Source organism: Equus przewalskii, unplaced genomic scaffold (assembly GCF_037783145.1).
Source record: "Equus przewalskii isolate Varuska unplaced genomic scaffold, EquPr2 contig_R1959, whole genome shotgun sequence".
Classification (NCBI taxonomy): Eukaryota; Metazoa; Chordata; class Mammalia; order Perissodactyla; family Equidae; genus Equus; species Equus przewalskii.
In genome coordinates, this window is record NW_027228559.1 from 9,036 (window position 1) to 35,832 (window position 26,797).

At 37.7% G+C, this 26,797-nt stretch overlaps 1 long non-coding RNA gene across 2 annotated transcripts; it reads right to left on the reverse strand.

Annotated features, from left to right (window-relative positions):
- Positions 1-377: 377 nt before the first annotated feature.
- Positions 378-26,770, reverse strand: LOC139081400 (uncharacterized). Of its 2 annotated transcripts, XR_011536494.1 has the most exons (4): positions 26,671-26,770; positions 15,640-15,749; positions 10,994-11,104; positions 378-578 (listed from the first exon to the last, which is right to left on the reverse strand). It is a non-coding gene; the product is annotated as an uncharacterized lncRNA (long non-coding RNA). The 2 variants fall into 2 exon arrangements; XR_011536495.1 differs by lacking the exon at positions 10,994-11,104.
- Between the last annotated feature and the right edge of the window lie 27 nt (positions 26,771-26,797).

Consider the following 26,797-nt stretch of genomic DNA (forward strand, 5'->3'; position numbering starts at 1 on the left):
AAGGAACAGTGGTTCTCGAGCAGGAATGGTGGGGTGGAGCTGATTATGAAGGGTCTACACACAAAGGCAAGGAGAATGAATGCTCAAACTTTCAACCTTATGAGTGTTTGGCATATATGTGGATCAACCATCTTAGGTATTTAGGAAGAGACAATATTCACCGCAACTTTAATCTTAGAAATGAAACAATGTTTCATAAATTTACGAGTGATATTAATGATTAACTCATGGAGGTGAGAGAGAAATTAGTATTCACAAAGCTTTACCAAACTATCTATACCCAGCTCAATGATGGATGGCAGTTAATTCATTTCCTTACCCTTTGTATCTCTTAAATAGAAAAACCTTAACTTACAGTTACAGGTCAAGTGGGAAATGGCAGTGGCGGCTTTGTCAGATACTTCTGGATATTCGAACCAAGGATAGACATAGAAATCAGAGAAAGCTTTCTTACTTTCAGCAGACAGTCAAACGTTGAGTTGACCAGCATGTCAAAAACAAAATCTGGGAGTCTGTCCTCTTGAACTCGGGAGAAAGTGACTCTGGGGCTTTGATCCACATCTTTGATGTACTTGGCTCTAGTAAGTACAAATGCGGGGAGAATGTGAAACTCTTTCAGTGCAAGAATTTTGCATCACATTCAGACTTTTTCAAGAAAACTTTAAATCAGCCTCAACAACATGACATTTCGCCCTAGAAGTGATAAATTCAAGCTATTAAAGATATTGGACATAACCCTGATATAAGTCCTGAAACAAATCAGTTGGAATCATACTGTTGATATAAATTTTTCAATCACAAACACAGGAGAGAAAATATAACTTTATTTTGCCATAACTCAAAGAATTTTATAATGGGAACTTCTGGCTGATGCAGAAACTGAAACCTGGTCATACCAGTCCAGTTCAGGGATTAGCCTGTCCATGCATGTCTATATTTCAGTTACATTCAGTTCAAAATTCCTTTGTGTGTTCTGTTCCCTCCCCTTCTTCCCAGAGTTAACTCTGAGCTCAGCTGGGTTTTGCAGTTGCTTTGACAGGGCTGGAAGGAGAGTGTATTTAGCTGTGTAGGGCCCTGATAGTCAGTCAGCTCCCAGTTAGTTCTCTGGGCTGCTGACCTGCTACAGATGGAGCTGAGGCCTGCCATCTCCAGATCGGACAGTCCTCCCCACAACTTTTGATGCTCCTTTTCTCTTCTCACTGCTTGACCTCATGCAGGACCTGGCCTTGCTCATGTGCCTTTTGTACCTCAAGGTGTCATTAGATGATTGGGGCTGTCCTCACTTGCCCGCTGGAGCTGTGCTGGGTTTCTTATCCTGTCACTGTCTTAATGTGCCATATCATCATCAGGATGTTGTGCTGACATCTTTTGGGGGCCAGCTGCCTCCCACTGTACACTAGGATTGCATACATAGGTCTCTGAACTTTGATGAAAACTTTTACTAAGTCATAAATTTGTTGCTGCAATATCTTGAATTATACCTATCATGAGAGCAAAGATTTTTTAGTAGCTACTTTTAAGGAACTGAACAAAACACATAATTGCACTATGACTTCTACAGAAGTCTTTCTTTACACACCTGTAAACAATAAGATCTATCAAATAATTTATCATGGAGCATGTGGATAAGCCAAAAAGCACATAAAATATTTTTCATGTTTTTCAAACACTGTTATAGCTTGTTATTTATTCTGTTCTCTAAGAGATGTGGCCATGGGTGGCCTCTAAGGCTGGGGAAACCAGTGTGGCCAGGGATATAGTGACACATTGACTACTAAGGATAAGCAGTCTTCTTCACTTGTGGACATTGGACACAATTCTAGAGAATGTGCTAAATATGTCTGAGGCATTATAATTGTGGCATTATTAGTACACAGATAATTCCTCCCTGATTCCGATGAATCATCTCTTCATTTTCAAGGCTTTGCATTTTCAAACACTTTGTCTCCTCTCTCTCCCCCTAATTCTCTTTAATACTCAGTATTTGTTTAACCTGAGGTGGAGAACTTATAACCGGGGAAGGAAATCCTAAAAATAACCAAGTGCCACAATGTATTAAAGCATTACACCTTGGGTCACTGGACACATTTACAGCTGTGGAGTATTGTGTTTTCTCTTTTTAGACCAAAGAGTGTTTATCTCACACTCATCATGTTACTCTGTGAGGGATAAAGTGCCACTGAGAAGCCTCCCCTGACCTACAGTTTCTCCAGTGGGAAAAAGCCCAAGGCAAACACCCAGCTGTACCAGCATTGCAGGACAATACTTGGGAGGCCTGCTTGGGTTTCACCCTACAGAGATCACTACAGAAATCTCTCCATTCTGTGAGGCAGGACCACTGGGGATCAGACAGAGATGGAGAAGGGGGGCAGGGCTAACAGCAACCATTGCTCAGATCTTGATGACCCTCATTTTGGCAGGCAGCAGTGCTTAAGCAGAGACCCCAGTCATTGGGTCTGCCCACCTGCAGAGCTGTGCTAGTGGTCCCTTTGGCCAGAGAGCTCAGTCAGCAGTTCTGCCTGCTGTGGGTTCCCAGTCAATGGGCTGAACCAGCAACACATCTCATTCTATGGCTCTGATCTGGCAGGTAAGTAAATTCACAGCCTCACCTAATGGCAAACATAATCTTGTCCTGACACACTGGGAGACCTGGCCACAGATGTACAACAGCTGTAGAGCACATTGGATAGTCTGCCTGGGCAGGGAAGCAAATTTGCAGCCCCACCCAACTATGGGTCACAGCCTCCAGTCCTGATCCAACAGGAAGCCTGTCCACAGGTATCTGGTGGTCACAGAGCACATCTTAAGGCCTGCCTGGGCAGGGAAAAATGCAGCAGCCCCGCCCAACTGCTGAGCATAGCCTCCAGTCCTGCTTGACCAGGAAGCCTAGCCAGAGAAGCTGGGCGCTGATCCTTCAGCCCTGCTCAAGCAGAAAGCCAAGCCAGCAGCCCTGCTCAACTCCTGAACATAGCCTCAGGCCTCATTTGGCCAAGGGGCCTGAAGACGTACCCTGGGCAACCTCAGAGCCCAGCCTACAGTATTGCCCAGGCTAGGACCCCAGCCTGCGGCCCTGCCCTGCAGCAGAACCCAGCCTCTGGCCCTGCCCAATTTCTGAGCACAGCCTGTGGCCTTCCTCAGTCAGGTAGCCTAGCCAGTGGCCTCACCCAATCATGGATTGTAGCCTGTGGCACCATCTGACCAGTGAGCCTAGACAGTAACTCCACCTGACCACAAAGCACAGTCTCTAGCCCCACTCAACTAAAGCATATAGCTGGAGACTCTGCCCAACCAGTGAGCCCAACCAGAAACCTTACCCAACAATGGAGCAAAGTCAGTGGCCTGCCTAATGACAGATCCCAGCCTGTGACCCCAATCAACTTCAAAGTATGGCCTGCAGACCTACCTGATTACAGAGCATAGTCTGAGACCTTGTTGGATGGCAAAACCTTGCCCGTGGCTCTGTCTGAACACTCAGTTCAACCAGCATCACCATCCAGTCAGGTGGCACAGCCTTAGGCCTCATTCAAACAAAGTCATTGTGGATCCCAACCTGCAGCACTGGCCAATTGCAGAGCCCAAACAGCAGCACTGCCCAACCAGCAAACACAGCCTGCAATCCTGCCCAATAAGAGGTGATTGCAGAGCACAACTGGTGGCCTTGCCTGACCGAAGAGTGCAGCCAGCAGCCCTTCCCAACCAGGGAGCCCATCCAGTGGCCCCACTTAAACAGGGAGCCCAGCCAGCAGGCCCAGCCAAACACAGAGCCCAGCTAGCAGCAACTCCCCACCCCGAGACTCAGAGCTCAGGCAGTGGCTGTTCCCAAACAGAGACTCTAACAGGAAGCTCACTGCCCATAGGCATTACTAGCTGACCCATCCAGAACCCAAAGCTGAGCTGACTAGTGAAGGTCTTTTCCTGCTGAAGCAAACCTGTAATGTCTAGAACAGGGGACCACTTACTTAAATGCACAGAAATCAATGCGAGGATACAAAAGCATGAAGAATCAAGAAAACATGACACCATCAAAGGAAACTAATAAAGCTCCAATAACAGACCCTAAAGAAATGAAGATCTATGAGCTGAGCTGAATTCAGAATAAGCCTCTTAAAGAAGTTCAGTGATATACAAGAACAAAAGATAGACAACTAAACAAATTAGGAAAACAATACATAAACAAAATGAGAAATTCAAAAAAGAAATAGAAGCCATCAAGAATATCAAATCAGAAGTCCCAGAGCTGAAGCATATAAAGACTGAGCTGAAGAACTCAACAGAGAGCTTCAACACAGACTTGACGAAGCAGAAGAAAGAATCAGTGAACTCAAAGAATAGTCATTTAAATTATCCAGTCAGAGGTGCCAAGAGAAAAAAAGAATGAAAAAAAATGAAGAAAACCACCAGGACATATGGGACATCTTCAAAATAAACAATCTATGCATTATGGGAATCTTATAAGGAAACGAGAAAGAGAAAGGGACAGAAAGTCTATCTAAAACAATACTGGAAAACTTCCCAAACATGGAGGGAAATGGACATCCAGATCACGAGGCACAAAATTCCTCAAATAGGTTGATCCCAAAAAGGGTTACAAAGAGACACATTATCATTAAATTATCAAAAGTCAAAAGCAAAGAGAGAATTTAGAAAGCAGCAAGAAAAAAGCAACTCACAATGTAAAAGGCAGCCTGCATAAGACTATAAGTGGATTTGTTAGCAGAAACTTTGCAAGCCGGGAGAGAGTAGGATGATATATTCAAAATTTTGAAGGAAAAAACTGTCAGCCCAGAACACTACCAGTAAAGCTGTCAATCAGAAACGAAGGAAAGACAAGGACTTTCCCAAACAAACAAAAGCTGGGGGAATTCACCACCACTTGACCTACCTTACAGGAAGTACTAAAGGGCATTCTTCACACTGAAATGAAAGGATGCTAATAAATATTGTAAAAATATATGGATATGTAAAATCACCAGTAAAGGTAAATATATACTCAAAAACAAATTCTCTAATGTTGTAATGGTGATAAGTAAATCATTTTCAACCCCAGTTTAAAGTTATAAAACAAATGTATTAAAAATAACTAAATGGGGCCAGCCCAGTGGCGCAGCAGTTAAGTGCGCACATTCCACTTCAGAGGCCTGGGGTTCGCTGGTTCGGATCCTGGGTGCAGACATGGCACTGCTTGGCACGCCATGCTGTGGTAGGCATCCCACATATAAAGTAGAGGAGGATGGGCACAGATGCTAGCTCAGGGCCAGTCTTCCTCAGCAAAAAGAGGAGGATTGGCAGCAGTTATCTCAGGGTTAATCTTCCTCAAAAAATAAAAAAAATCCCCAAAACGCTAAAACTAAGGGCCGGCCCCATGGCCGAGTGGTTAAAGTTCGGCATGTTCCGCTTCGGTGGCCTGGACTTTACAGATTAAGATCCTGGGTGTGGACCTACTCTACCCATCAGCCATGTTGTGAATGCATCCTACATAAAAAGCAGAGGAAGATTGGTACAGATGTTAGCTCAGAGCTAATCGTCCTCAAATACACAAAAAATAATAATAACTATAACTAAAATAATTTGCTAAATTTGCTATAAGATATACAATATAAAAGGTAACATCAATAACCTAAAATGTGAGGGAATGAGAAGTAAAGGTATAGAATTTCTGTATGCTATTGAAGTTAAGTTGTTATCAGCTTAAAATAGGATGTTTTAACCATAAGATATTTTATGTAACCCTCATAGTACACAAAGGAAAATACAGAAATAGGTAAACAAAAGATTATGATAAAGGAATATTATATTGAAATTAACAATAGGAGTAAAGCTGGAAAAAGTATACTGACACAAAAAGTCATCGAATCTGAAATTAAGACAGCAAGAGAGGATGAAAGCAACAGAAGAACTATAAAACATTTGGAAAACATTAATAAAATGTTAATAATAAGTCTTTACATATCAATAACTATTTTAAACATAAAAGGATTAATTTTTCCAATCAAATGACATAGAATGGCCAAATGGATAAAAAAATAAGATCCAACAATAGGCGACCTACAAGGGACTCCCTTTAGCATTAAAGACACACATAGGCTGAGAGTGAAGGGATGGAGAAAGACATTCCTAGCAAATGGTAAATGAAAGAAAGCAAGGGTAGCTATGTTTTATCAGACAAAAATAGATTTTAAGGTAAAAATGGGCACGTGGGTCAAAGAAGGTTATTATATAATGATAAAAGAGTCAATTAGTCAAGAAGATATAACAATTGTAAATATTTATGTGCCTAACATCAGATCGCCTAAATATATAAAGCAAATACTAACAGAACTAAAAGGAAAAATAAACAGCAGTACAACAATAGTTGTGGGCTTTGATATTTCACTCTCAATAATGGACACATCATCCAGACACAGAGTCAATAAGGAAACAGTGGATTTGAACTGTACACCAAATGAACCTAACACACATACACAGAACATTCATCCGACAGCAGCAGAATGTACTTTCTTCTCAAATACACAAGAAACATTCTTGAGGATGGATCATACCCACAAAACAAGTCTCAACAAGTACAAGAAGATAGAAATTACATCAAGTGTCTTTTGTGACCACAATGGTATGAAACTAGAAATCAATAACAGGAGTAAAGCTGGAAAATTCACAAATATGTGTAAATTAAACAAAATATTCTTAAAAACAAACAATGTATCAAAGGAGAAATCCAAAGGGAAATTAAAAAAGTATCTTGAGACAAATAAAAAATGAAACACAACATATCAAAACTTATGGGATGCAGCAAAGACATTTCTAAAAGGACAGTTTATAGCCATAAACATACATGAAAGAAAAAAGATCTCAAATAAACAACCTGACTTTATACCTCAAGGAACTAGAAAAGAAAGAATAAAGTAATCCCAAAGTTAGCAGAAGGAAGGAAATAATAAGGATTAGAGCAGAAATAAATGAAATAGATAACAGGAAAAATAGAAAAGATTAACGAAAGTAAGAGTTGATTTTTTGAAAAGATAAACAAAATTGACAAAGTTTTAGCTAGACTAATCAAGAAAAAAAGAGGGCTAAAATAAATAAAATTATGAATAAAAGATAAGTACAACTGATATCACAGAAATACAAAAGATCATAAGAGACTACTATGAACAATTATATGCCAACAAATTGGACAACGTATAAGAAATGGGTAAATTCCTGGAAACATACAACCTACCAAGACTGAATCATGAAGAAATAGAAAATCTGAACAGATCAATAAAGAGTAAGGAGATTGAATCAGTAATCAACACTTCCCAATAAAGAAAAGCTGAGGACCAGTTGGTTTCACTGATGAATTCTATCAAACATTTAAAGAAAAATTAATGTGAATCCTTCTCCACCTCTTCCAAAAAACTGAAGAGAAAGCAACACTCCCAAACTCATTATATGAGACCAGTATTACTCTGATTCCAAAGTCAGACAAGGACACTACAAGAAAAGAAAACTATAGGCCAGCATCCCTGATGAACATAGATGCAAAAACTCTCAACAAAATACAAGCAAACTGAAATTCAAGTTCACAAAAAAAGAATCACACACTGTGATCAAGTGGGATTTACCCCTAGGATGCAAAGATAATTTAACATACACAAATCAATAAATGTCACACACCCAGCTAATAGAATGGAAGATACAAATCATATAATCATCTCAATAGATGCAAGAAAGAGCATTTGAGAAAATTCGACATCCTCTCATGATTAAAAACTCTCAGCAAGTTAAGTATAGAAGGAATGTACCTCAACATAATAAACACCATACAGACAAACCCACAGCTAACATCAGTGGTGAAAGGTTGAAAGATTTTCCTCTAATATTAGGAATAAGACAAGAGTGCACACTCTCATCACTCCTATTCAACACAGTAGTGAAAGTCCTAAACAGAGCAATCAGGCAAGAAAAAGAAATAAATGGCATCCAAATTGGAAAGGAGGAAGTAAAACTTTCTCTGTTTTCAGATGACATGATCTTAGATACAGAAAACCCTAAAGACTCCAACAAAAATTGTTAGAACAAATTCAATAAAATTGTATATACAAAATCAACATACAAAAATCAATTGTGTTTCTATACACTAACAACAAACTACCTGACATAGAGCTAAAGAAAGCAATCTCATTTACAAGAGCATCAAAAAGAATAAAATACCTAGGAATAAATTTAAGCAAGAAGGTGGGAGATCTGTACACTGAAAACTATAAAACGTTCATGAATGAATTTGAAGAAGACACAAGTAAGTGGAAAGATATCCTGTGTTCATAGATAGGAAGAATGAATATTGTCAAAATTTTCATACTACCCAAAGCCATCTATAGATTCAATGCAATCTCTATGAAAATTCCAATGGCATTTTCCTCAGAAACAGAAAAAACAACCTTTAAATTCATATGGAACCACAAAAGACCCTGAATAGCTAAAGTAATCCTGAGCATGAAAAACAAATCTGAAAGCATCACACTTGCTGATTTCAAGCTATACCATGAAGCCATAGAAATCAAAACAGTATGATACTGGAAGAAAAAGAGACATAGACCCCAACAGAACAGAATAGAGAGCCCCAAAATAAACCCATGCATATATGGTCAACTAATCATTGACAAAGTAGCCTAGAAGACTCAATAAGGAAAGGAAAGTCTCTTTAATAAACATTGCTGGGAAAAGCAGATACTCATATGCAAAATAATGAAATTAGACTTGTATCTTACACCACTTACAAAAATTAACTTGAAATGGATTAAAGACTTGAGTAAGACCTGAAACTGTAAAATTCATAGAAGAAAACATGGGGCGTACACTCCTTGACATTGGTCTTGGCAATGACATTTTGGATTTGACACCAAAAGCTCAAGCACCAAAAACAAAAATAAACAATTGGGACTACATTAAACTAAAGGGTTTCTGCACAGCAAAAGAAACAATTAACAAACTGAAAAGGCAACCTATGGAATGGGAGTAGATATTTGTAAACCAACTCTGTGATAAAGGATTAATATCCTAAATATATAAGACACTAATACAACTCAATAGCAAAAACAAATAATCTGATTTAAAAAAATGGGCAAAGGACCTAAATGGACATTTTTCCAAAGAAGATATACAAACGGCCAACAGTATATGAGAAGATGCTCAATGGCACTTATCAAGGAAATGCTAATCAATACCACAGTGGGATATCACCTCACACCTGTTAGAATCGCTATTATCAAACAGACAAAGATAACAAGTGTTGCTGATGATGTGGAGAAAAGGGAATCCCGGTGCATTGTTGGTGGGAATGTAAATTGGTGCAGCTACTATGAAATACAGTATAGTGTTTCCCCAAAAAATTAAAAATAGAACTACCATATCATCCAGCTAATCCACTTCTAGCTATATATCCAAAGGAAATGAAATCACTGTCTAGAAGAGATATCCTCATCTCCATGTCCACTGCAGCATTATTTACAATAGCCAAGATATGGACACAACCTAAGTGCCTGTCAACAGATAAATGGATACAGAAAATGTGGTTTATATATATAATGGGATATTATTTAGCCATAAAAAAGGCAGCATTTGTGACAACATAGATGAAACTTGAAGGCATTATGCTACGTGGAATAAGTCACAGAGAAAGACAAATACTTTATGATCTCGCCTATATGGAGAATTAAAAAAACCTGAAGTCATAGAAACAGAGAGTGAATGGTGGTTGCCATGGGGTGGGGGAATGGGTGAAGGTGGTTAAAGGGTAACAAAGTTTCAGCTAGAAGACACAAGTTCTAGGGATTTAACATACAGCATGGTGACTATAGTTAATAACACTATCATACACTGGAATGCTGCTAAGAGAGTACATTCTGAAAGTTCTCCCCACACACAAAAATGGTAACTATGTGAGGTGATACATGTATTAACTACCATTATGTGGTAATCATTTTGCAATACATATGCATATCAAATCACGTCCTATATCTTAAACCTACATCATGGTTTTATCTCAATTATCTCTCAATAAAGCTGGAAGAAAAAATGAAAGTCAATTATTGGCCAGGGAGAAAATCAGGTGCTACAGTTGTGTGTATCTATCATATAAAGACTATATTTTCCTCGTATAGTAATTGTCATTCATTCCAAAATATTAAGAATTTATTTTGTGCTAGGCACAATATCATTTTTATTGCCATGTTTTAAACACTTTATATGTAAATTTTCAGTTATTTTTATTTAGTGTCACAAAAACAGGTACAGAAAAAAGGGATAATAAATATGTTAACATAATTAAATGTTTGGTTTCAATGACTTCTCTGAATTTCTTTGGCGTCATTATCAAAATTTGTTCTATAATCCTGCTCATAATCTTGTTCTCACCTTTAGGCTTTGTCAGTTCATTTCAGTAACATTTTTACATGAAATATACCACAGAATTCTTCTTAGCTTTGAGTCATGCAATGTGAAAGGCATAGAAACACAAACTGATCCTCAGCATCTTAAAATTTACAACGAGGTAATTCTCTCCTCAAATTAACGAACGGCGTGTTTAGAGGCTCAGGGCTGTCAAATATCCACATGAACTACCCCTACCAAGACGGCTCAAACACTGAGCTTGCTATCCCTGAAATCTATCATGATACTGCTTGCAATTTATATCTTATGTTTAACGTAATGAATTTACCCTCAAAGTAATACAAAACTACAGGTGTTTTATATTTTCTACTGTTGGATTATTTTTCCCTTAAGCTTTTTTCTTTCATCTTTCCTATCATGCTTCAGCTGCAACCAAGTCATACAGAAGTGAACTAACCAGGGCTTTTCACAACAGAATATTTGGAGGAAAAAGTGAGATAAATTAAAGTTTCTGAAGATTAACTGGTTGTCCTAAACTATCAATCAAACTCCTTTGGAACCTCCCTACCTATGTCTTGGGTGATCAAACCCTGTCTACAAGCAGCCTTTGGCCCTGCAGGGGTACCTGTTCAGCTGATCAGGAGACTGGAGAGGAGACTCGGAACCACGTGATAATTCTTTGGCAGGAATGCTGTGTGGTGACACACTGCAGGAGGATGGGGCTGGCTGTGTTTTACTAGGTAAAGACAGTCACATGGAAGAAGATGAGGCAGGAAACACCTAGAAATAGGCAGTTAAAATGTCTAGAAATAACACATTTGATCCATAATGCCAGGTGTTATAGTGTAAAGTAAATACATAAAGAGATGAAACTAAGGATTCATGTTTTCCTACCTCCTTGATTCCGGAAGTAGTAGAAGAATGATTATAGTTTCCAAATGTGATGATGTAAATTGGCTCTTCGTCCTCACCTGTGCACAGAGATTCAGCCCTCTGGCCTACAGTACAAGGATTCAGGGTTTCTCTGAGCTCACACTTGGAACTTTGGTTTGGGACGCCTGCTGTAAGGAATCTCTAGTTTGGGAGTTGCCGCTTTGAGAGATGAGATTTTGATTTCACTTGCTGATTTTGTTGAGCATGCTATTTGGGACCCACTAAAATTCTATAATCATTTTTATATGTACTGCTGAACAAGCCAGATTGCTAAAATCTGTGCCGTCTCTGAAATAAATGCAAACCTTTACACTGATTGCAACTTGTTATGCTTTTGTCTGTCTAGGCTGGGCTGCAGGCATCTGTATGGTCTGTGGGTTACCAGAGGCCCCAGTCTCCCTGCCACCCCATCTGTGGCACACAGCATCTCCCTGGACCTCCCTGAACTTCCTGAATTGTTCCCAGTTTCCCTGTGGGATGGTCTCTTCCTGAAACCATAGACCCACAACACATAGTCACAGGATATGGGACCTTCCTCGTGGGCACGAACTCCCAGCACACCAATAACCTCTCTTTCTTGGGCTCTATCCAACTGGTCATGAGATGTCAGTGAAACCCGGATAGTACTTAGTGCCAGACTTTGAAATCTCTCCTGCAGCACATGGAACCTTTTTTTCCCCCTTTCTTTGTAATTAGTTGACGTCAACTTTGACATAATTGTCAAATTATGAATATGTTTTCCTAAATGTTTAAAGACATTCTTCAGTAATGGAAAATTATCTGATAACTAAATAGCTAAAGATAAATTTTTGAATATTTTTACATACTAGGTTAAGCAGCAGAAAACATCCATCTAAAAATAATCCATTCTTTCTCCTTTCTCAGGGACCTGCCCCATGAGCCCTGTGCATCAGCAGTGTGTTAGAAATGATTATTATGCACTAAAGTCATAAGAAGACAAGTGGATTACTTAGGATAATAAGACACCCCAAAATTCCCCACCAGAATTTTAAAATCATTCTTTCTGCAGTTTATCTAAAAATTGGGGTAATCTTTGTCAATAATAGACCTAACATAATGTTTTTTGCTTGTTGCTTCTTTCGTACCAGAGTGTGATCTTATCATTGACATGTACTAGCATGGGGACAACTATTTTAAGAGATTCCAGGCAATACAAGGGCTCAGCAGTGATAAGTAAAAAACAACAGGCAAAAATAGGAAGTCACAATATTCCACTTTTTAATATTCTGTCTTGACTCTACCAAGCAGATGGGAGAGATTTTTAAAAAAGCATTTGTTGCCTCTGGAAGCAATTATATATTACTATATTTTGAACTATAATTCTACTTCTTCAATTTTTCTTTGGCGCAAATGCACAATTACAATTGCATTAGCACATTTTCAGGATTTCTCAAGTGCGTGGGAAAAAGCATTTTATTAAGGCACATTTTGCTGTCACTTCAAGGGTCTGGTAGCTCATAGACAAGTGCAATCACTATTTCCTACTCTGAGATCCCACCTTAACCTGTGAAAGCTACACTGGAGCCTGCATTAATAACAGTGCTGACTTTGATTTAAAGAATGTGCATTTTATTATTAACTAACAAATTAAAATTGAGGCTATACAGAAGCTCTAACTATGAAAATGTAGAAAGTTAAAATATATTAAATTAATTACATTCTAATCTGTCCAGTATTCATGATAATGTATTTTTACAAGTTGAAAGTAATTTTGTATTATGCTTCCTAATTTATGAAATCTTCCATGGAAAAAGTGAGTCTTCCCCATAAAAAGGAATAAATAACTTGCTTTTGTGAGTGCATTAACTTGTCTGGCCCGTGGAGAATCATTTATTGAAATGGAAGAAGTAGCTTGTCACTGGCATGCAAATGGTGTGAATGAGGACACCTCCAGAAGTCAACCCTGCTCCCTCAACACGAGCCAGACGAGAATCCTTTACTCCATAGCTACCTTCTTGCTCTCTCTCACATGCGAGGCCTGTAGGAGCCACCACAGCTGTGTTCAAAGCATCTTCCTGTCACATGGGTGCAAAGGACTATGTGGTATAACTGGAAAAATTACTTGCTTTATTCCTGTCAATTTTAATTGAGATCCTTACACTCTGCTGGTGAAAGGCTTTAATGTCTGTAACACTGAGTTATTTATTTCTTGGTTTAATTATTTATGATCAGAATGCTTGTTTAGTTACTCTTGCATAGACCCTGCTAAATCTAATAATGGATATTAAAACACTGGAGATAATCTATAGCCTTCAATAAATCACACCTAATTTGGAATTCCTTTGTTGAATAATGCAAGCTACTATAGGGAGGGAAAAAGTCAAAACAAATAAAAAAGTGAATTTGTAATCAACTCAGTTGATAGCTAACTAAAGTATTAAATTAATAAAAGTAGTAACGTTTTTCTAATTTCATTAACAAAAATAAATTTTATTAAGATTGATATCATGCTTTTCACTATAAGTTTCAGGAATGTAAACTAAGAATAAAAATGATCTCAATGACAGAGAATCCTCATGGTCATGTACTTTAATATGAAATATGATCTGCCATCAAGACGAGCAACGGCTGGGGATTCCCCATTCCCCATTCCCCATCTCCATCACTCTTGCAGTGATAATGACCATCTTCTTAGGCTCTATAGGAACATTATCTAAAGTAACCTAACAAAACCTAAATTTTAACAATGAATAAAATAACCGACATAAATGTATTTTGAGCAAAAGGAAAAGTTGCATTGTTCATTTTGTTGTAGTTGCTTTAATCTGGTAGCTCAGACCCAATGAATGTAGCACCTTGGCAGCATGAGCCAGTGGTGAAGGAGAGGGGGGTGAAAGTCTGGAAAAATACCCCAGTTACAGCAACTGCTGTGAGATATCAGAGAGCAGTATGGACTGCTGGGGGCAAACAGGAAACACAGGCCAGGACCAGGGCTCTGAGAAGATGGCTTGTACACATCTGGCTGGCAGCTCCGCTCCTTGGGAGGTATGGTGGTGGTCACTGGCCTGTGGTCAATTTGGAAATCCTACTGGCCACTTGGAAACAATTAATTGACTAGTTGGAGGATCCTTGCTATGATTGATAATATTAACTAAAAGTTATTAAAAGACAAATACTCCACTATTGTATACAAGCACATAAATTATCCCCATCTAAAATCATTTCATTATTTCTTCCTCTTTAGCAATTGCTTCACTGACACACATTCACATAAGTTTTATCTCACTAAAATAGAAAAATTGTTTTAAAATAAAAATGGATACCTATAAACATGATAAAATATTGTATTTTAAGTAGCTATATTAGAATAAGTGCTTTGAATGAGATGTATATTTGATACCATATTACCTATAACAAAGGCCATAATATATTTACTTAGTCCAATGTGAAATGCACTAAATGTGCTCGAATACTGAAAACACCAAGGAAAGTAACAGTCAGTTAAAAAAGTAAAGGAAAGCACAAATAACAAGGAAGAAGGCAATTAAGAAAAGGAAAACCTAACATTAATAGTGTATATTTTGGTGTCTTTTTCATATATGCCTACAAGTATTTTTTTCTTAATACTGTAAATTTAATTTCCTAAGAATTTATGCAAAGAAATTTTACCTTAGTTTTTGCATGAAAAATGCCAGGATGCCTTGTCACTAAGTAAACAGTGCTCTGATGTTCCTCCTATTTACAAGGTTAACACCCAGTTTTCTACACTTCTGTTTATGCACATGTAAGAGAAACACACTCCTCATAGGATATATTTACAATTATAAATGCAATATTCATAATGGATCATTATATGCCTATGCCTCCTCAGTGGAGATAATTGCCAGCCATAATGAGAAACAAACTAAAAGCGATAGTTAAAACATAATAAGAATCTTTTTTAGATACTTCTTCATTTTTCCAATTTTCTTGTCCAAATAGAGATAATTAAATAATCTGAAATAATGGATCCAAGAAATGAATACTAGTGGTAGACAAAAAAGTTCAAGGTAAACAAGAGGATGTGGCATCTTCTAGGGCCTTCAGTAAATACTTAGGAGTTGAAATGATTGTACAGAGAATTCAAACACTCTTAGAGTCAAGTGTGACTTTTTCCAGTGCCCATGAGGAAGGTACCAGAGAGGCCCGGCAGGACCAAAGTGCCAAAGTGATTGATTTATTCATGTTAGATACATCCTTGGACTTTCAAATGTGAGCAAATTTGCTTATTTGCAATTTTATTTCCTTCTGCAAAGCATCATCAATTATAATTATTTTATTAAATAAAAATCCAATGAGATTCACCAACGATCAATTAGAAGGAGAAAGGAGACTCACCATCTCTTCAGTTAAGCCTTGCAAACCCGGAGCTGTGGCTGCTGGGCAGCTCCGAGGAGCTGCTGAGAGGTGTCTGGGGAAGGCAGACATCAGTGGAGCATCGCCCTTGCCTGCCAGGAAAAACACCGAGATACAGTTAACGCACAGATGGCAGCCCATGGAGAACAGTCAACAGCTCAAAAAAAGAAAAATCCTAGGACCTGGGTAAACATCACAATTCTTTAAAATTTTTAGTATTTGTATTGCAGCATAATTTACATAGAGTAAAATTCCTCCGTTAAAAAGTATACAGTTCTGGGGCTGGCCCAGTGGCATAGCAGTTAAGTTCACATGTTCTGCTTTGGCGGCCCGGGGTTCTCTGGTTCGGATCCTGGGTGCGGGCATGGCACCACTTGGCAAGCCATGCTGTGGTAGGCGTCCCACATATAAAGTAGAGGAAGATGGGCATGGATATCTGCTCAGGGCCAGTCGTCCTTGACAAAAAGAGGAGGATTGGCGGCAGATAATAGCTCAGGGCTAATCTTCCTCAAAAAAAAAAGTATGTCTGAATGTTAGAAACAGATTCCACATTCAGATACTGGTTCTCTGGACTACAAAGCCATGTGTGCTAGTCTTATATGGTGTCTTAGTCGCTTTGGTTTGCTGTAACCAAGTACCATAGACTCGGTGGCCTATAAAAACCAGAAATTTATTCTACAAAGTTCTGGAGGCTGGAAGTCCCAAATCGGGGTGATAGCACGGTCAGATTCAAGTGAAGGCCCTCTTCTGGGTGGCAGGCTGGAGACTTCTATTGCTTCCTTACATGATGGAAACAGAACAAGAGAGCTCTTTGGGGTCTTTTTTATATGGGCACTAATCCCATTCATGAAGGCTCATCTTTATGACCTAATCACCTCCCAAAGGCCTCACCTCCTAATGTCATCATATTGGTGGTCAGGATGTCAACATATGAATTTGGAAGGGACACAAACATTCAGTCCATTGTACATGGTATAACTGAGACTGGTCTTTTATAAAAAATTTAAAAAACTAATACGTAATACGTCCATAGTTTAATAATTGTAAAATTATGTACATCAAATATTTCATGAAATAAACATTTTGCACTAGATATGAGGGAGCAATGCCAAGTGGCCCTTGGAATTTATCATCCAGGAAGACACTAGTGGAACTCGTAGCAGCAAGATTGATAAAGGGGAGGAGAGGACAGGGCTTTAGTGCTCTTTGTAGTGAGTTGTAGATGAAGAGACACAGGCAGAGAAAATGTTTTTCAAAATATATGGCAATGAAGGGTACATAAGAGACCCATGGGGGAAGAAGGTTCCTCTGGGAGTGGGGCAGCCTCAAGCTGCTGAATGACTGTGCCTAGAATAGAGGATCTGGGTGGAGGAACAGAGGACTGTGTGCTGGAACCCAGAGGTCTGCAGGGGCAGCAATCTGGGAACTGGAAGGACAAATGACCTGAGGTTTCCTCTCATGCTCTCTTCCTAGTGTGTCACCTCATCTCAGACCAGAAGATGCTTGAAGACAAGTAGAATATGAGTTTGTATGTGCAGAATGCGCCTACTTTCATAATAGTGCTTTAATAGCTCTAGCAACTGCAGCTGAACACAAGGGGGGAGAGAGAGAGAGAGAGAGAGAGAGATTACAGAGCACTTTGAAAGCATCCAAAATACCCTCTATCCACAACTCAGCAACTCAGGCAGGATAACCAGGACCCTGGAGGGAGGTGATATGATGGGTAGTGATATCTGAGGGTAAAGAACATGTGGGTAGTTGAGAAGAGTCTGTTTTGACTTTCTAGAAGCATGAATATATGTAAAGTAGCGAGCATTTATATACTGTAAATAAGATTGTATATGTACATACTGTACTTATATATAACAAACACATAGCACACAGTACACAGTTTACCTAGTATATGTAGGATATGGTAAGTTATTCTCCTATATTGTTTTCTAAAAGATTTTAAGATTTTTCATTTCACATTTAAGTCTTTTGTCATGAAGAGCTGACCTTTGCGTGAATTCTGGGACAGGGATCCATTCTGATTTTTTCCATTTGGATCCATTTGCTTATACCATCTATTTTATAGACCATTCCCCCACCGTTCTGGTAATATTACCTCTGGTTTTCACATAGGCATAGATCTTTTCAACAGCAATCCACACTTAGTTACTACAGCTTTACAGTAGTCTTGATGTCAGATAGGGTAAGCCCCACCTCCCACCCCTACAAGCACACTCTATCCTTTATGGGATTATCTTTAGCCCTTTTCTTTCTTTCTTTTAATTGAGGTAAGATTGATTTATAACATTGTATAAATTTCAGGTGTACATCATTCTATTTTGCCTTCTGTGTAGACGATATCGTGTCCCCCACCAAGAGTCTACTGTGCTTATGTGCCCCTTTATTCCTTTCACCCTCCACCCACATCCCTTTTCCCCTCTCCTAACCACCAATCTGTTCTCTGTATCTATGTGTTTTTTTATTTTCTGCATATGAATGGAATCAGGCAGTATTTGTCTTTCTCCAAAGATAAATCATACAACATTTTGCCTTTCTCTTGGGCTCATGCTTTTTTGGTAGAATTATTGATTATCAACTCAATTAATTTAATGGTATGGGTTGCATTGAGGTTTTCTAATCCTTTGAGGCAATTTTGATAAGTTACATTTTTCTGAGAACTTGTTCATCTCACTTATTTACAAATCCATCTGTACAAAACTATTTATAATCTGAGATGGATCAGAAATATGAAAATATAAATGTGTCATATATGTACAGCTTAAGAAGAAAAATAAAATGAGTATATGTACCCACTATTAAAACTATGAAATAGAATATTTCTAGTATCTTAGAAACTTCTGTTGCCCTTCTTCAATGCTTCTCATTCTTTGCACAGGGAGTGATCACTATCTTTAACTGGATAGTTACTGATTGGGAACACTAGAGAAAAAAAGATTTGGGACAGAGGAGTAAAACTCACAAAATTGCTTTGTTGTATCTCATACCAAGTAAGCTGTTGGATATATGAGCAAGACTTTCATGGTAAAGGTTTTGTCTAGAGTTAAAATATGTGAGCATTTTTGAACAGCTAGTAATTAATGTCCTTTGTAGAGCAACAAATATGCACTTATGGCCATAGGAAAAGCTATTACAGTGGGTGACGATTGATTGAAGTGAGTATTCATTAGAGGTGAAGACACGGGAAAAAGTGAGAATAGAAAACTTTTTCTTTGCACAGTGTGGCTAAGAAAGAGTGGAATAAAGAGGAATGAGATTGAGGTGGTAGCTATATAAATGACTTGAGCATTTAAAATTTTATTTAACATTATTTTCAAATAATTTCAGACTTAAAGAAATATTGCAGTAAAACGAATTTCCATGTTTATACTTTTTACCTTCATTCTCCGAATGTTATTTACTATGAAATAATAGAAAAAATACATATAGTGGTCTCTGCCCTTAATTCCTGGCACAGAGCCCCTAAAACCCTTGTAATCTCCTAAGTGATAAGAGTGCTAGAAATATCTTTTATTCTAATGTTTGGTCTTTGACCCCAGTTTCTGACATAGGATATTATTAAATCCCTTGGAATTTCCTGGGTGACAGGTGTGTCTTTTGTTCTGATGAGATGACTTGTGGGTGGCTCCTGGGTGGGGGTTGATCACCAGAAAGACCCAGCCATGATTATAAGCTTGGAATTTTCATCCCTATCCCCATTCTCCAGAGAGGGGAGAGGAGCTGGAAATGGAGTTAATGATTAATCATGCCTATGTGGGAAGCCTCCATAAAAATCCCAATGGTATGGGGTTCAAAGAGCTTCTGAGTTGGTGAACACATGGAGCTGCTGGGAGAGTCATGTGCTCCTAGCCTCACCATGCGAGCTCCTTGCCCCTTCCCAAATAGCTTCCTTCTTCCATCTGACTGTTCTTGAGTTATATCCTTTTATATTAAACTGGCAATCTAGTAAGTACACTGCTGTCTTGAGTTCTGTGAGCTGCTCTAGCAAATTAATCGAACCCAAGGAGGGAGTGGTGGGAACCTCTGATTTATTACTGGTCATTCAGAAGCACAGGTAACAGCTGGATTTGTGATTGGCATGGAGGGCCTGGTCGTCTCGTGGAACTGATCCTTTAACTTGTGGCATTTGACACTATCTCTGGCTAGTGTCAGAGTTAGATTGAACTGTAGGACACCTGGCTGGTATCCCAGAGAACTGCTTGGTGTGGGGAAAAAAACCCACAGTTCTTGGGCCGGAAGTCTTGTGAGTGTGTAGTCACATGAGAATGAAGGAGACGCACAGGAGGAGAAGTGAATTTTTCCTTCACTCTCTTTAGTAGGGTTGCTGTCTTTCACTCATGGATTTATAGGAGGCCTTTACACATTCTGGATACCAAACCCAGGTAACATGTGCTGCAAATATCTCTGCCAAGTTTTGGGGTTGTTTTTTCACACTACAGTATCTTTTAACGAGCAGAAGTTTTAAATTTTTATATGGTCAAGTTAATTTTTTGCTTGTGGTTTGTTCTTTTTGCATACACCAAGATCAAAGATATTCTCATTTTTCTTCTAAAAATCTTTCATAGCTGCCTTTATAATGCCTTTATACATTAATCAATTAAAATAGTTTTTGTGTTTGCTATATGGGACAAAGGTCAATTTTTTTTTTTAATATGGAGATCAATGATCCTAGTACTGTTTTTTGAAAAGTACACTATTTTTCCACTTATCTGCAATGAAAACATGTCATAAACCAAGTTTCCAAACATGTGTGGGTGTCCTCATGTCCCCACTTCTCAAATCAATTAGTTCCCAGAACTACAGGAAGCTGATTTTCCACCCTGATGTTTTTCAGGCCGCATAGTATGAATTCAAACCTCAAACCCATGTGGTTATTGTCTTGTATTTAAGAATTATCACAGAAAACTTTCTTTTGTTTTTGTTTTTTCCGTACTCTATTGGGGCCCAGAAAAAGGCAGGCATATGTTTTCACTGTCTCCTTATGAGGGTGGGACTTTCCTAGTCCAGGTGCTTACAGTGCTACCCTTAATGACCCTGGATTTATGTGAGAGTGAGAGGTGTGGTAGTCTGTATTCCTCCTTGTTTGAGCATCTGTCTCTGTCTCCCGAATTACAGGCTCATAGCCCTTTAACACTCAACTCTGGGCTGCTAGTTGCTGGGAGACACTCCAGGGCAAGGCACACACTTAACCCCTGGATTTATACTTGCTTGTTCTTCCAGGTCTCTGAAGGGTTTCCTTATTTTAACTCAGCCATGCATGAAAACAGATGCTTTTGCATATTTTATCACGCATTTTTAGGAAAGGGTTTCTCTGAATATTTGGTCTTCCACCTTTCATCTTTCCTTTGCTTCTTCTTTGGCACCATCCTAAGCATTAACCAACTCCTACCATTTAAGCCAGGTACTGCAGAATTTCACTACCCTATTTGTTAGTGTTATTTCATTTTGTTCTATATGGCCCAGACCATGTATTTAATTTATTTTAGAAATCCAAGCTCTTTAAGGATTCATTCTCAAGGACTCCACCGTTTCTATTTAAAGAAGGACTCATTTGCTCCAATGTTTTATTTTAACATTATTTGCTCATCTTCTCAAGAGACCCTGTCCTTGCCTCTTGGAACACACTTCATGATGGCTGTGACCTTGCATGGATGCCATGAGATGGGTAGGCACAGTTGCCCCATAATTGGGGCCACACTGAGGCAATGGTACCTGTTTATACCTTAGAGTTCATTTTCTTAGTGTTCTCAAAATACAGGTGCCATGCCAAAAACAAATTAATATAGTCAGAATGTGTGTCTCACTTAAAAGTTTCCCTCTCTAGCTAGAAGTGTTTGTTTTCCTAGTTTCTCTGATATCCTAACACTTAGGTAAATATTCTCTGAGGAAAGGATTTGAAAGTCATTTTAGAACATATATTGGACTTAAATGACAGAAATCTATCTCTTAAAATTTAGGTAAGCCATCAAAATTAATTTTCGTTTGAGATTGGACATTCCTGAGACAAATTTTGGAGTGCCCTCTCCTGCCAGAACATTGTATTTTTCAGTGTTTTGTGACTAAGCAGTTATGTAAACATGTACTTCAATGATAATTACTCAGTTCTTTACTACACATTTCAAAATTAATCTGTATTGCCTAAGCCTTTAATGCAAATATGTTAAATAATGAAACAGCAGAATTGGCTATGGTTTTCAAATGTTTATTTTTGTCAAAACCTCTTACATATCACTCAAACATGTGATTAAAAATTGAAGAATTGCAGCTTTTAAATCTTTCTTGCTCATCTATGGTATTTCTCTATATTAAAAGAGACAATGGTGCCCTTTGAATCTAATGGTTTTATTGGCAGTGTCACCACCATCCAGTTATACATGAATAATAAGGTCAACGCATGAATAAAATTTCTCCTCTGATGTACATTCAAAAATTACAAGTGTAGTTCTTTGGTAAGATGCTGTGACCATTATTTGTGATGCAAATCACAAAAAGAAATGAGAAAGTATTGAAAAACAGACAGCTACTGTACAACATTCTGTGCTCGAACATTTTGATAGAAATATTTGTCAATATAAATTTGAAAATTTTGAAAATATAAATGTTGATCTTGATAGACTTTATTCTACTATTGATTATAAGGAGCTTTATACAAGTGAAGAACTAGCATTTTTCTTAAAAATGTGCCTTAGAAAATGTTAAACTCATCATTATTAATTTTTATTTTATTTTTTTTGAGGAAGATTAGCCCTGAGCTAACTGCAGTCAATCCTCCTCTTCTTGCTGAGGAACACTGGCCCTGAGCTAACATCCGTGCCCATCTTCCTCTACTTTCTATGTGGGACGCCTACCACAGCATGGCATGCCAAGCGGTGCCATGTCTGCACCTGGGATCTGAACCAGCGAGCCCAGGACCGCCGAAGCGGAATGTGCACACTTAACCACTGCCCCACCGAGCCAGCCCTATTATTATTTTTTATTATGAGTTTTACTTCTTAGATAAGCAGAAAACAGAGCCAGTTGTCATGTTATGGCTGTTTTATGTATGTTTATGTTCTTCCAAAACTTATAATTTAAATTATAATTTATAAATGTCTAACTTCAAGGATCATAAGATGTTAGATGAGTCAATTTCTTTTCACATACTTTTGGCTAAAGGAAACCTAATTTTACACATATATGTCATTTTTGGACTATTCCAAGGAGATCTACAAGTAACACATTTTTAAAATGGAAGCAATACATGTGCATGGAAAATCATACATGAAAACAAAAAACATGCTTTTTTCCTTCCACAGACCCCTGGTCCTGCTCTTCAGAAGTAAGGAATTTTTATCATTTTCTCTTTTTACTGTGAAGTATTCCCTTGAATACTAAAAATACTATGTAATCATCTAATTTGTTTTATCAATTTTAAATAAAATCTATTGACTTCTTATGAGTGATAGGGAATATAGTTCATTTATCTCACATTTTTCTCCTAGAAGTACTTTAACATATAATTTTAAGGTTTTTTAATTTTTTTCTTTCTCTAAATATATACTTACTGTGCTTAATATTATGCTGAAATAATATATAGTCTGTCCATTTTGAGCAACATTGATTGGCTCAGTAGAATGTGAATATTAGTGACCACCTTCCCTCCCATGCAACTTTCCCCATCATGCCTTTCAACTTTTATGAAAGATGTTTATATGAAAAGTCTTAAGTAATTTACACTGCCTTTTGTAATTATAGTAAAGTCTTCCATGCTTTGTCCATAGGTTGATTTTGATCATGGAATCTCAAATGAATTGACAGCATCATGGTTATGTGTTTTTTTAAACTACAGGTGCAGGTGGCATGATTTGATTTGTAGGAAGGCACCGAAATCATATGTGCATATACCTCAGCCTCCAAAAAAAAAAAAAAGCTATGTTCCAATAGTCAAGAAGATAAGTTAGTTATCTTCTTTCCTTCCATTAATTGTTTGAAATGATGTTATTTTTAAATTATATGCCATAAAATTTAAAATATATTTCTGAAAAGGCATGCAACCTATAATAGATGTCATCTTAAATTCATAAAAATATGGTAGTTTTCCTCAAATTTTGTACATTTATGGTACATTATTTCTTTTTTCCACAAGTTTCACTTACCTTTATTTTGAATGATCAAAAAGAAACGTAACATCTTTTCACCATCACCAACATAACTTAAGTCTTATTATTCTCTTTGATAAATGATTAATTTTGGAGAGACAGTTCGCTAGCACTCTGCCAACTGTCAGCATTAATTCCTGGATGTTCATTTCAAGTTCGTCCAATGGTACTTGGATCTAATGACTGCCCCTTTCATCAAGTTTCTTTTTCATTTTTTTTCCCTGAATGAGTGCATGATAGTTAATTTTTCTGTACACTTGAATGTCTCAAAATTTTGATTCCTCTCATATTGCATTAAAATTTTAGTTAAGTTTATAGCTGCAAAGTGATTTACACTGTTCTTTTTTTTGGTAATATCCTGTCGAAATGATGAAAAGTCAGATCATTCATTAAAGAAAAATTGATTTCGACTGACATCAGACTTTTCAACAGCACTGGTAGAGACAAGAATACAATGAGGCAATATGTTTAAAGAATTGAAAGGAAATAAATTTTAAGCCTTGAATTATATGCAGCCAAGGTCTTTCAAATATGAGGGCACAGAAAAAGCTGTTATTAGAAAATAAGGCCTCAAAAGTTTTATGTAAATCAGTTAGAAAATATTCCTAGAGGAAATACTCCAGTAGGAAGAAAAATAAATCTGGGAACATGCTATTAGTTTGTAGAAACTAGGGTTGATGTTAGTGATGGTTATTATATCCTAAAAAATCCATGATAATGCAATATATTCTAAATAACCAAGAAGTAAAGCTCCAGAAAATACTTCCTGAAATAAAGGCTGTCATGATGGAAAAAAGCCAAATCAGAGCAGGTGAGACTATTTGCTTGGCTTGCTGAGATGATTTTAATATTGGCACATGTTAAGAAACTAAGAAAGAAATTAATATAATTAATGATATAAAATCATTACAGTACTAAAAATTTCCAAATTTCAAACAAACAGAAGAACATTTGATCCAGAAAGTGGAAGAGGCAAAAGGATGGGAAAAAAGAAATAATAAAGTATAGGAAACAAAGCATAAAATACGATGACAGAAATAGATGAGATCGGGTGCATTCAGGGTTGTATGGCCATAGAGTAGATGACAGAAATAAATCAATAGAACAATAATTAAATCAAAGTAAAGATTGTCAGATAAAATTTTTAATGTCAAAAAAGAAAACCCATCAAACAAAACATATTGAAAATAAAGTGATGGAGAAAATAGAGAGGGTAAATACAAATACAAAGATCTAAGCCCAAATTTTGATAAAAGTTGAATTTGAGGTGAGAATATCATAAAGGAGGAGAGGGCTGTGGTCCTTAGAAGCAATAGTAGATGCAGAAGATGTGCTTGTGAACATGCACCTTCATGACAAATATAGGCAAACTCAAATGCCCTCATTCCTACTAAGTTGTGTTAAAAACATTGTGACCAACAATCAGAGGATACACAATATTTTTAAGCCCAGATGGAGCATTAAGACAAATTTACCATGTGAATCCCTCAGTGAAACCTGAGTTACTGCCAGTGAGGGGATGTAGAATGGTTTCAAAAGAGAATTTTGTATAGGACTCAAAGCTCCTTTTCTATATGGTTCAGGCTGGAATTGAGGCTCCAGGAGTCTGGAGGGCATGGGAGGAGGAGGTGAGGCACATTCAGAAAAAGGGAATATGTACAGAATACGCTGGGGAATCTGAATAGGCTGTTCAAGACCTGACTCGGTCCCAAGGCTTTGACTCCTAGTCTCCCCCTCCAACCTGCAGACTTTAAGGGTCAATACCTTAGCTCCCTCTAACTCACTCCTGGCTGCTGAGTATAGCACATGTGCACAGGTCTGAAGGTCCCCAAAATTCAGATGTTGAAATCCTAACTCTTAAAGATGATAGGAGGTGGGGCCACTGGGAGGTGCTTATGAGCCCTCATGAATGAGATTAGTGCCTAATAATAAGCCTCCAGAGAGATCCCTAGCCCCCTTCCACCGTGTGAGGACACAGCATGAAGACTCTGGAAGAGGGCCTTCACTAGAAGGTGATTCATGCTGGCACCTTGACTTTGGACTCCCAGCCTCCAGGACTGTGAGAAATAAATTTCTGTTGTTTTTAATCTACCCAGGCTATGGTATTTTGTTACAGCGTCCTAATGGACTAAGAAAGTACGTTTTAAAATTTATGTGGAGAGTGGGTGTTGTTTTTATTTTGGCAAAATAAGAAGAAATTGGGTGAAGACAACATGTGAAAAAATTTTTTTAAGTACAAAATTATGGATTCTTGGATTTGAAAATACTGGATTGGCTTGTGAAAGGATGAGCTTGTGTCTATGTGTATGTATGTGTGTGTGTCTGTGTGTACAACATGTCCCAGAAGTCTTAGTGCAGTTTAAAGCTTTACTAACTCCAGAATTATAAATGCCTCAAACTTATAAAAATGTCACTGGAAGATTTAATATTTATAATTCTTTCAAATTTAGATTTATGAATTTTGAACAAAAATTATTTTTATTTTTTTGTGTGTAGGTCCTTCTGATAGAAAATGAGACAAAACAAACACTATTCAAAATTCACAAAACTCAATGAATGTAAAAGAAATTTAAGTACTGTGCTTGGGTTTATACAAGATGAAAACCTTATGTTGGAAGCTGGAGTTGAGGACAGAAAGAAGTAAAAAGATGAGAGTAAAAATCTCTGGGAAATAGCTAAAATTCCAGGTTCAACTTCAGATTTTTAAAAGTAATGAAATTGATGAGCCTTAGGTCAAGATCTCTAAGGGACAAAGGGAACCAGGTGAAACCCATAAAGAGTTAGCCATTGATGATTAAGAAGCGAGGAACTAAAATTTTTGTCCTTTTTGCAATTACTGGTTATAGGTTGTAGCTGTTTAACTCACCCATTGTTAACTGTGCTGTTTAGGTAATATGCTGTCTGACTCCCACTAGGCTCCTATGGATAACATCTCCCTGAAGCCTGGGTCACCATGGTAATGGGTGTTTGAGTTGCTCTCCGGAATTAGAACC